Below are 10,436 nucleotides of genomic sequence, written 5' to 3'. Positions count from 1 at the left end.
ATCAGAGCAATATATCTGTTGTTAGTATAGATACAGAGAAGAATATCTGATATAATCCAAAAATAGGAATTATTTTCTCCCATTATTATAAATATAGTAAAACACTCATTTGTGGTCATGAATATAAGGGATATGTATCTAATCCACAAACTTGAGTGTAAGAAGTAGGATTTTTAACTGCACACAATTTAAAGCCCATTTTTTGAAAAGGTAGGGGGAAACTGAATTTCAGTAAATTTAGGTTCTCTCCTGCTGCTTTTCTCTGAGGTAGTCTTAAGTTTTTCTAAAGTCTAAAAGGTTGGAGGAAAGCGAGCATTTGATCTTCCATAGGCAAACCATCCTATTGACATTTGCTAAAACGTCAAGTATTCTATTTAGTCTTTTGTTGTAAATGTATGTAGCTTGCTCTTAGACCATCATTCATTCTTACTGTTGAGGCCACTTCAGGTTTTGCATCTCCCTTGCTGCTTCATTCTCCTACTTCCATGCTATGTCAGTTCTAGGGAAATCTTTGGGGCTAAGACTTCAACATGGCATTTACCCAGGGAGCACTGGATCATTCTGATGCTCTTACATCATATGAGACCATGAGAAACTAACTCTACGAGGTTTATATAAGGTCCTATCTGGTAGACATCTCTCACAACTGTTTCTTCCCAGGGATCTTGCTGATTTCCAGGGGCTCTACCAGGAAAGCGAGATATAGGGTCCTTCTACTTTTAAATTTCTAGACACTTCTATCTCAGGACTCTGAGATTTCCCTTTATCTTAACCCACAGGTGCAGAGGGAGGTAGGGCCTCTTCATAGGGACTCACCAGGTCTTGGGACTCTCCTAACTCCTCTTCTCACAACTCAAAGAGTGACGGTTTAGATTTTTGAAAGTCAAAGGCCATTTGTCTTTTCTAACATCCCTAGGCCGATATTCTAGCTGCCTGGGTTACAGAAATGCAGGGAGAAAAGTTAATATTTCAAATATCATGCCACATGAATAATAGGATACGAGGATTTATATTCTATTATAGTGAAGTGTGCTCAGCATGACTAGGAACACACGATCATATTAAGCATTCCTATAGAGCAAGAAGGTAGAAGAATGAGACAGGGATCCTGTACTGAGGACATTATGGTTTGTGGAGGCAAACTGCACAAAACAACAAGAGCACGATGGCAAAGCAAAATATCGACATGAGTAAATTCTTAAAAGAAATAATATTATAGGCAATTAATAGCATTTGAAGGACTAGTTTGAAGAGTGCACCCCTATTTGATGGTTCTCAAAATTTGGCATGCATTAGAAACCCATGCAGGGGGTTTGTCAAAACATAGGTGTCTAGGCCCCACTCCCAGAGTTCTGTTTCAGTAGGTCTGAGGTGGGCTCTAGAATTAGCATTTCTAACAAGTTCCCAGATGATACTGAAACTGCTGGTCATGGACCACACTTTGAGAACCACTATCAACATTCTCCGTGGATTTGCAGGTTTAATTCTACAAACTCAGTATAAAATGTATTCAAAAGCCCTTCCTGATATCCCTTTTCCTTTCACTTGCAGCCCCACCCATCATCATTAATGTGTCCCTTGGCTAGTGCCAACCTCTTTTCCAAAAACGACATAAATGAAATCTCTATTCCTGACAGTCTCTCTTCTATGCATTTCTTAAAAGCTCTGAAACACACTCCTTGCTATTTTCCCTGCATGTTCCTGTTTGTTCCAGTATACTACATGCAAATCCTGTTCCATTGTGAACATATATTCCCACATTCTCAGCATTTTGTTTTCACCTGTTTTCCTTGTTCAGTAAGACTTCTAGCATCTGCTTCCAGAAATCTGCATGGATATGATACTTATAGATGGACTGGAGACCAGAGAGTAAGGAATTAATAAGTGAATTTGGCAAGAATGTTGGAGAGCAACAATATACAAAAATCTACTGTATTTCAATAAAACAGCAATTAGAAAACAAAATTTAAATAATTTTATTTAAAATAGCATCTAAAACATCAAATATCTAGGAATAAATCTAATAAGATATGCAAGACCTCTATAAAATTTTAACGACAGAAATTTTAAAAGATTTAAATAAATGAAGGGATATACCATGTTTATAAATTGGAAGGATCAATAACAAGGAGTAAATTTTCCCTAAGTTGACCTTGAGATCTGATGAAATACCAGCCAAACTCAAAGAAGGATTTTTATGGAAATTGACAAGCTGATTCTAAAATGGATATGGAAATGCAAAGGGCCCAAATAGAAAAGTGATAAAGCAAAATTAGTTAACTTTCTCTACCAGGTGTCAAGACTTATTATAATGCTAAAATAATTAAGGCAGTGTGGCATTTGTATAATCATAGACAAATAGATCAAAGGGGAAGAATGGAAAGTCCGAAAACAGATCTTTATGTAATGGATGCTTGATTTATGACAAAGGTAGTGCTGCAAAACAGTAGGCAAAGAACAATGTTGTAGGTAGGTGGCCAGGAAACATTTGAAAATGGAGATTCATATACAGTTGGTTTATCTGGGAATGCTTTCAGGAATGCCTGTAAGGAACTGAAAAAAGCACAACTGGATAGGAGGAAAGGTTTAACTGTATTGCAGTGGCAACAGAGGCCTTAGCCAATTCCATGAGGAGCTCTGAAGCTGAGACAGTCTCTTAGAGATGTTGCAGGTTGAGGCAAGGGGACTAGGCCTGGTCTTTGTATCCCTACTCTGACTAGGGTACAAATCAGGGTAGGGGTACAAAGTCATTGGATGTAAACTTCCCCCAAACTACCCTTGGAAATGGCAGCTTCCTTCTGCAAGGAAAAATCCTGGGGAGAGACAATTGTTAGCTATCCAGCAGTTAGAGGAATGAGTATCTTGATGGGATCTGGGCAGCACACTACGGCAATATAGTTTACCCCTTGTACTGCTTGTATTTATTTACTTTATATAATAAGTTTAATCTATCTAGGAACCATTCCTCTAGGATTCTGATTTTGTTTCCTGGTTCCTGGAGAAACTTACAAGAGAAAGGTTTAGTGCAACCAACTACTCTCCCCACCACTGCAGCTGGTTTTGTGACCACATCTGATATAGATCTTGTTCTCTACTGCAGGGGTCCCCAACCCCCGGACCACAGACTGGTACTGGTCTGTGGCCTGTTAGGAACTGGGCCACACAAAAGGAGGTGAGCGGTAGGTGAGCGAACGAAGCTTCATCTATATTTGCAGCCACTCCTCAGCGCTAGCATCACTGCCTCAGCTCTGCCTCAGACCATTAGGCATTAGATTCTCATAGGAGCACGGGTCCCTGATGCCAACAAGGTTGGGGACCACTGGTCTACTGCCATTCTAGACTCCCTTCATCCTTGACTAACACCTCTGCTAGTGTATGTGGCTAACCAGATAGAGTGACCCATCATCCCTGAGGGGTCTGAGCCCCTTGACATCATTTCCTTGTCAGGCCAGCCAGGGTTGCTATACTTTTCCATTTACCATCAAAACTGGACATGAAAATTCCAACAGGCATCTAAGTGGGTTTCATGGATGGATATTCTTAGCTGCATCCATTGAGTAGCGGCAGCCCTACTTCCTAACAATCAGGGTCACTTACTCCTGACAGAATGGTGATTCTTGTCCAAAATAATAATAGCTTAAAAATTAATGGTGCTCCATAACTCTCAAGGTACAAAGATAGTCTCAGCACTGTTATCTCTCCAAATCAAATTTAAATTGGCTCAAGCGTCCAGATGCCATTTAGGCAGGAAGTTCAGAATCACTCTATTGGGCCATTCCTATGTACCCTACATTGATTTTTCTCAATGTAGTTTGCACACCTTCTATATCACAACTACCTGGGATATTTGTTACAGACTCCCATAGTACCCCTCAAATCTGAATATCTGGAAGTAGGACTCAGCGTGCCCCCAACGTCATTCATATGCACTTGACACATGATCTTTCTGAGTCTGAAATTACCATGCCTACCTTGTCTGATTCTTACATGACTTCTGGACCAGCGCAGCACTATCCAATAGAATATCATTTCTACAATAATAGAAATGTTCTATACGTACATTGTCTAGTTACTAGCCACATGTGGCTACTGGGCAACTGAAATGTGGTTAGTCTGACTGAGGAACTGAATTTAAATTTGAATTAATTTAATCTAAATGTAAATAGCCACATGTGACTAGTCTACCATATTGGACTGTGAGGTTCTAGACTTACTCCTTGAGAGCAAGAACCATATCTTCAATCTTTGTGTCTCCTCTGTGCCTGGAACAGAGAAACCCAATAGATAAAAACTGAAATATGAAATAGACCTGTAGTATTTCCATTTTTTGAGGTTCTTGTATGTTAAGAAGAAATACCAAAACAAGATTACAGAAATTGTAGTGTCTTTTGTTTATCTTACATTTTTTTTCTTTTGATGAGGACTTTTAAGATCTACTCACTTAGCAACTTTCAAATATGCAATATTGTATTATTACCTATAGTTACTGTGTTGTATATTACATGCCCATGACTTATTTATTTTATAACTGGGAAAGTTTGTACCTTTTGACTCCTTTTATCCATTTCACCCCTCCCCCACCCCCCACCCACTTCTGACAACCATCAATCTGTTTTCTGTATCTATGAGCTTGGTTTAGGGTATTTGTTTTTCTGTCTGATATTTCACTTAGCATAATGTCCTCAAGGTCCATCTGTGTTGTTGCAAACGGCAAGGTTTTGTTCTTTTTTATGGCTGAATTATATTCCATTGTGTGTGTGTGCAAATATACATGTACCACATGGTAGTGGACAGAGGGAACACCAGCAGACAATTCAGGATTTTTCTTAAAAAACGACTCTTCAAAAATAAGAAAATTTAAGTGTTCGAGTCTATAAAGTTCTATCCAACAGAGCAGAAGTTCTGTAAACTCACAGACAAGTCATGTTTTTTTTTTTACAAAGTTTACATTAGTTATCTATATTTAAAGATAAATAAATTTCAAATCTCACAACTCCAGATGCTCACACCACATGGAAACAATCTACTGGGCTGTAGAGTATTTACCCACCCCTTAGGCATCTGAATGCTCTGTCAGAGAATGAAGAAGATTTGGATTGAAAAAATTTCAAAGAAGAAATTATCAGTTACTCACTCTGGATATGGAAAAGTCTGAATACTACTCTCATAAAATATATGGCTTTTAGTAAAGTGACTGGCCAGTAAATCTACCTGGAAGAATTACTTGCAAAATATACACTTAAGTAGAAATGAATCTGGTATTTAGATACTGAATCTAAGCCAATTAAATTTGAGGATATGTACCAAAATAACTATTTTAGTTTCAGAATAGATGACCTTTATCCATTCTTTCTGACAAATGGCAAACCACAAAAATGAACTATACATTAATTATAATAAAATGTCATCAGCATTAAAGATAACTTTCTTATCTCCAAAGCAAGGTAGCATACATCCAAATAATCCAAAAGTGGTTTCAAATTTAGATACAAGTTAAAACAAGAAGGGACCCAACTTGCCTGTTTTATTCTACTTGAAATACTTTCTGTACTGGCTGAACAGCAATTTGATTGATCTGGACTTTCAAGGTCATGCCAAGTTTTATAAGAATTGTGATTCTATCTTGAATTCATAGAAATTAACCAGAAACTAGTTCCCGTCCACAGAGTCAAAGCCTGAGAAATCATTCAAAGCTGCAGATACTCTTTTAAAAACAAAGTTTATCTTTTATAATTATAAAATAAATGTACACTCTCAACAATTTAGAAAATTAAGAACAATTTAGATTATTTCCCCAACTTTTTATTTCAAAAATTTTCAAACCAACAGAATACAGATATGTAGGCCAAGGGTACTCCCAGTTACTAATGCTACACCACAAATTTATTCAGTGCTTCTTGACAGCCAATGTGAAAGGAGACAACAGTTATATAATTCACATTGCCTATAAGGAGAAAGCATATCAGTTACTCAAGGGTAGCCAAGTGTTTCGTGAGATTTGGCTGAGAGAGAAAATTCTCTTGTATTCATTTAATAAGGAATACAATGTGATATCACACACATCCCTACAATAATTGCATTGATGAGTTCTGTAAACTACATTGTCTAGAAGCCCTCAATGTTAGCAGAGGGTGCAAGGTAGCTGTGTGGAGGTTTGGAGCATGGACTCTGGAGCCCAACTTCCTGGGCTCGAATCCTGACTCCATCATTTATTGTATGACCTTGAGTGAATAACTTAACTTTCCATGCCTTGGTTTCCTGACTAATAAAGTATTATGATTAATAATATCACCTACATCAAAGGGATGTTATGAGGCTTAAATTACTTAATGCCCATAATGTACCTCGAACAGTACCTGGCACTTAGTAAGCACTGTCGTTATTACAGTAAGTGCTAAAACAAAGGTGTGCACATGATGTAATAGTACAGAAAAGGGCACTTAAACCAACTAAGGGCCTAAGGGAAGGTTTCCTGGAAAGAGGATGGCTGTGCTGGGTCTAAATCTTAGTCTACTACTTAACTGCTGTTGGTACAATCTTGGCCAAATTACTTAAATTTTGTATCCTCACCTGCTAAAATAGAGCTATAATGTCAGTTGCTAATACAGTAAGCTGATGTTTGCGAAATTAAATGGGAGAATTGTGGAGAAGAGACTTTTCCACGACCTGACTGCTGTCTCTCCTGTGAGCTGGACCTGGGCCAGAACGGAGGTTGCTCTCTGCAAACCCCACTTAGAGACTGTCTGCTCATCATTCTGACATAAATCAGCACCCCTCCCTTTACTCTAGCTATGTGCTGGTTCCTGTAACAGGTTGTTCCAGGAACTGGTCAAGCATATAAAGAAGTTTCCTGTACCTGGTAGCATTCACATACTAATATCCATGACTATTTTTCCCCCTTTACCCTATATAATTTTTTGACACCTACCATTTCATCTTGCAGCCACCCAACACAGGCCTTGTATACAGCTTTAATAAACTCTATGTATTACCAGAGTGGAGTGGCCAGCCTTCTTCTTCAGTCATTCCCTGTCCTTTACTTATGGAGGTAGATTTTCAGTCTTGGGGCTTTTCCCTGGGTCTGTGTGTTCTAACAATAACACGAGTGTTAGATGAGCAAATGTAACAGAGTGTGGCATGTATAACAAATAAATATTTCCCCTTGGATATGATGGAAAAGTAAATTACTCTTGCGCCTAATTTTGATGTGTCTCTTTTTTCCAATTAAAAAGTATACTTAGTTTAGAAGTAGTTGTACATAAATATTCATTCCAATCACAAAAAAATTACTTGGAATGTTAAGATCAGCATAGGTTTAGCACAACTCTCATTTTTTTTTTTAAATCACTCTGGAAATGTATTGGTGCATATGTATATTTTTGAGGTACAGTGAACCTACCCAAGAGTAGGTAAATACAATACCTTGATAGCCATTAGGGAAAACTGATCACTCCCTCATCTGAATCACTTTATCCACCCTTCATTTCACTTCATAGAGAAGTCTAACATTCTGTGTAGTATATTGTGTTATAGTTCATTCAATTTATGCCTTGCTTTGTTTAAAAAAGAACTATGGAAATTAGTTACATACTAATGAGTTTATTTCCCTTCCAAAACGAAGTTTCTTGAATAACTGTCATATCTTTGGTATCTGGACAGAAGAAGCTGGCACATAATATACTGACTCTCATTGTTTGGTAAAATGATCTGATTTGAAGTATGCTGTTATAAGCAAATGAGCTCAATATAAAGTTGGGGGGATTATCTAGGAAGTTATGTGAAAACTACAGATTCAGACTGATCTCCTTTGGTAGATGAGAAAACCAAAGGCTGGAATATTTAAGTGATTTGCCCAAGTTTATCTATTTAGTTACTGGTTAGAATCTCAACATACGTCAACTAGTCCAGAGGCCAATTCACCATATTGACCTGCCTTTCAGACCCCAGGGATTTGGTGTCTATCTCTACTACTTCACTAAAGTTGCTATTGTTAGTCACCAAACACTTCTGTCACTAAATCTAGTCACTGCTTTTCAGCCCTTGAAATACTTGACCTACTTGTGGTCTCTGACTCTGCTAAAGCCCACTTCATCTTGCGATTCTTTCCTACCTTGGTTTCAGAGGCATTCTGCCCACCTGGTTCTTTTATCTCTGGCCATTCTTCCTCAGACTTCTTTGTGGGCTTGTATTCATCTGCCACTCCCGTTCAAAGGGAGTATTTCATGGGGCTCTATCCTTGGTCCTCTATATTGTTTCTTCTATATTTTCTCCCTGATCTCATCCATGCCTAGGGCTTAAATTATCAATTATAAGTTAATATCTTCCAAATCTATTTTATTTTAACTCAACTTCTCTCATCTTCATAGACCTGTAAAGTTTGACTGTTTTTTGGATATTTCCCTCTGGATATGGAGGTTCCCTCCATCCAGTTACAGTCACATTGCAGTAATCTTCAAGGAAATCTAATTAATTTTACCCTTCTTTTCCAGATAAAGGAGAATGCAGCTGGAGACCAACTATCATCTTTACTACTGACTGTATTAATTTTCTATTGTTGTAACAAATTACCACAAACCTAAAATAACAAAAATTTATTACTTAAAGTTCTGGAGATCAGAAATCCTAAAGTCAAGGCATTGGCAGGGTTGTGTTCTTTCTGGGGCCACTAGGGAAAATTCCGTTTTCTTGCCTTTCCCAGCTCCTAGAAGCTGTCTGCATTCCTTGGAACCAGGAGTGAAGATTCTTCAAATCTCTTTCTCGCTGACCTTTGCTTCCATCATCTTATCTCCTCCTCTGACTCTGACTTTCCTGCCTCCAGCACAGCCAGATAATCAGAGAAAATATCATCTTGAGATCCTTAACTTAATCACATCTGAAAACTCCCTTTTATCATGTAAGGTTAACATATTCACAGGTTACAGAAGATTAGGATATGAACATCTTTGGGGGGCATTATTCTGTATACTACAACTGACAGTTGGTATTGGATATTACCTGTGACAGAGAGCTTTCTAAAGCCAAACTCTGGGATTAAATAAGTTTACCATCTTTGTAGCCCTGGACTAGGCACCCTCAACTCCACTCCCAGGCCCTGCTCAAGAACATCAGGACAGTTCTGTGAAGACAGCTTTAAGAGAAAAAGAATGGAATGGGTAGACATTTAAAAAAAAAAAAAATTCACCATTCAGAAAGCCACTGCTCCAGGGAGGAGTGAGCTAGGGGAAGGTGCAGTGAGAGGCCAGGAATATTATATTAAGGGATATTACGCCATATGGAAAGAAACATCATGAGTGGAGAATAAGTGTTTTTCCAACAAATGTATCCACATTTGAACTTAACATATCCCACATATTTGATCATCCTCCTAGGACAGTTACCACCAGTTTCTAGTGACGTAGATCAGAAACTTGTGGATAACCAAGAGAGTCATTTTCCTTCGCCTCATGCTGAATGTTTCCACCATCTACCCCAGCACCTATCCTAAAAATTTGGTCTATTCATTGATACCCAACTCTATGCTGTCAATTCTACCCTTAATAGCGCTCACATCTGTCCTTTCTTCTACATTCCCACTGCCAATGATTTGGTTAAGACTCTTATTACTTCTTATATGGAGTACGACAATGGCCTTAAAACTAATCTCCCGGCCTCAAGTCTTGCTCTTCCAGTCCATGTTCTCTTTCAGACATTTACTCATGAATTCTCTCCAAATTGCCACACTCCCATCCTCCAGTTTGCCCAAGCATCAAGCAGAATTGACTATTCAGTTTCAGCCTTGAACCTAGGTTTCTCTGACTCCAAAGTCCATGCTTTTGTTTTCTTCAACTGCCTTCTCTTACAATTAAAGCATTATAAAGCACCTTTGCATACATTCTTTCCTTTTAGCCTCACAACTCTCCAATGTAAGCTGAATGGGTATTGTTATCCCTATTTATAGAACGAGGAAACTGAGAGTCAAAGGAATTCAAGGCTCGGTCCATCACTCCCTTGCTCCTGAGTTAACAAGTGTCACTTAGCAGTCTTCCATAATTAAGTGTGCAGTCAGTTCCTTCCTTTACTCCTTTGAGAACCTTCCTACACTTAGCAGAAGTAGCCTGTGGGATCCATGCCAGACTGGACGAAGCCACTGCTCTCTCCACCACAGGCGCCCTGTAACTTCGCCACGGCGATCAAGGCGGGGACCATCCCATCCGCAGTGACGAGATCGGTGACGCCATACAGTGACGTAGTAACGTGACTTACCCGGAGCCAGATGCCGGCCGGGCAGTCACACCCTGGAGCCCCCCTGCTCCGGAGGGCAGCGGGTGCGGCGGGTGAGGAAAAGCCGCAAAACCTGCCTGAGGCGACCTCGCCGCCCTAAACCTTCAGATCCCGCCCACTCGTCGCCATCGGTTGCTAAGTGACGCCAGCGCGCAGAAGCGCGTGCGCGGCCACGG

Source organism: Pteropus vampyrus, unplaced genomic scaffold, assembly GCF_000151845.1.
Source record: "Pteropus vampyrus isolate Shadow unplaced genomic scaffold, Pvam_2.0 Scaffold18, whole genome shotgun sequence".
In the NCBI taxonomy this organism is placed as follows: Eukaryota; Metazoa; Chordata; class Mammalia; order Chiroptera; family Pteropodidae; genus Pteropus; species Pteropus vampyrus.
Note: the sequence above shows the minus strand (reverse complement) of the source record.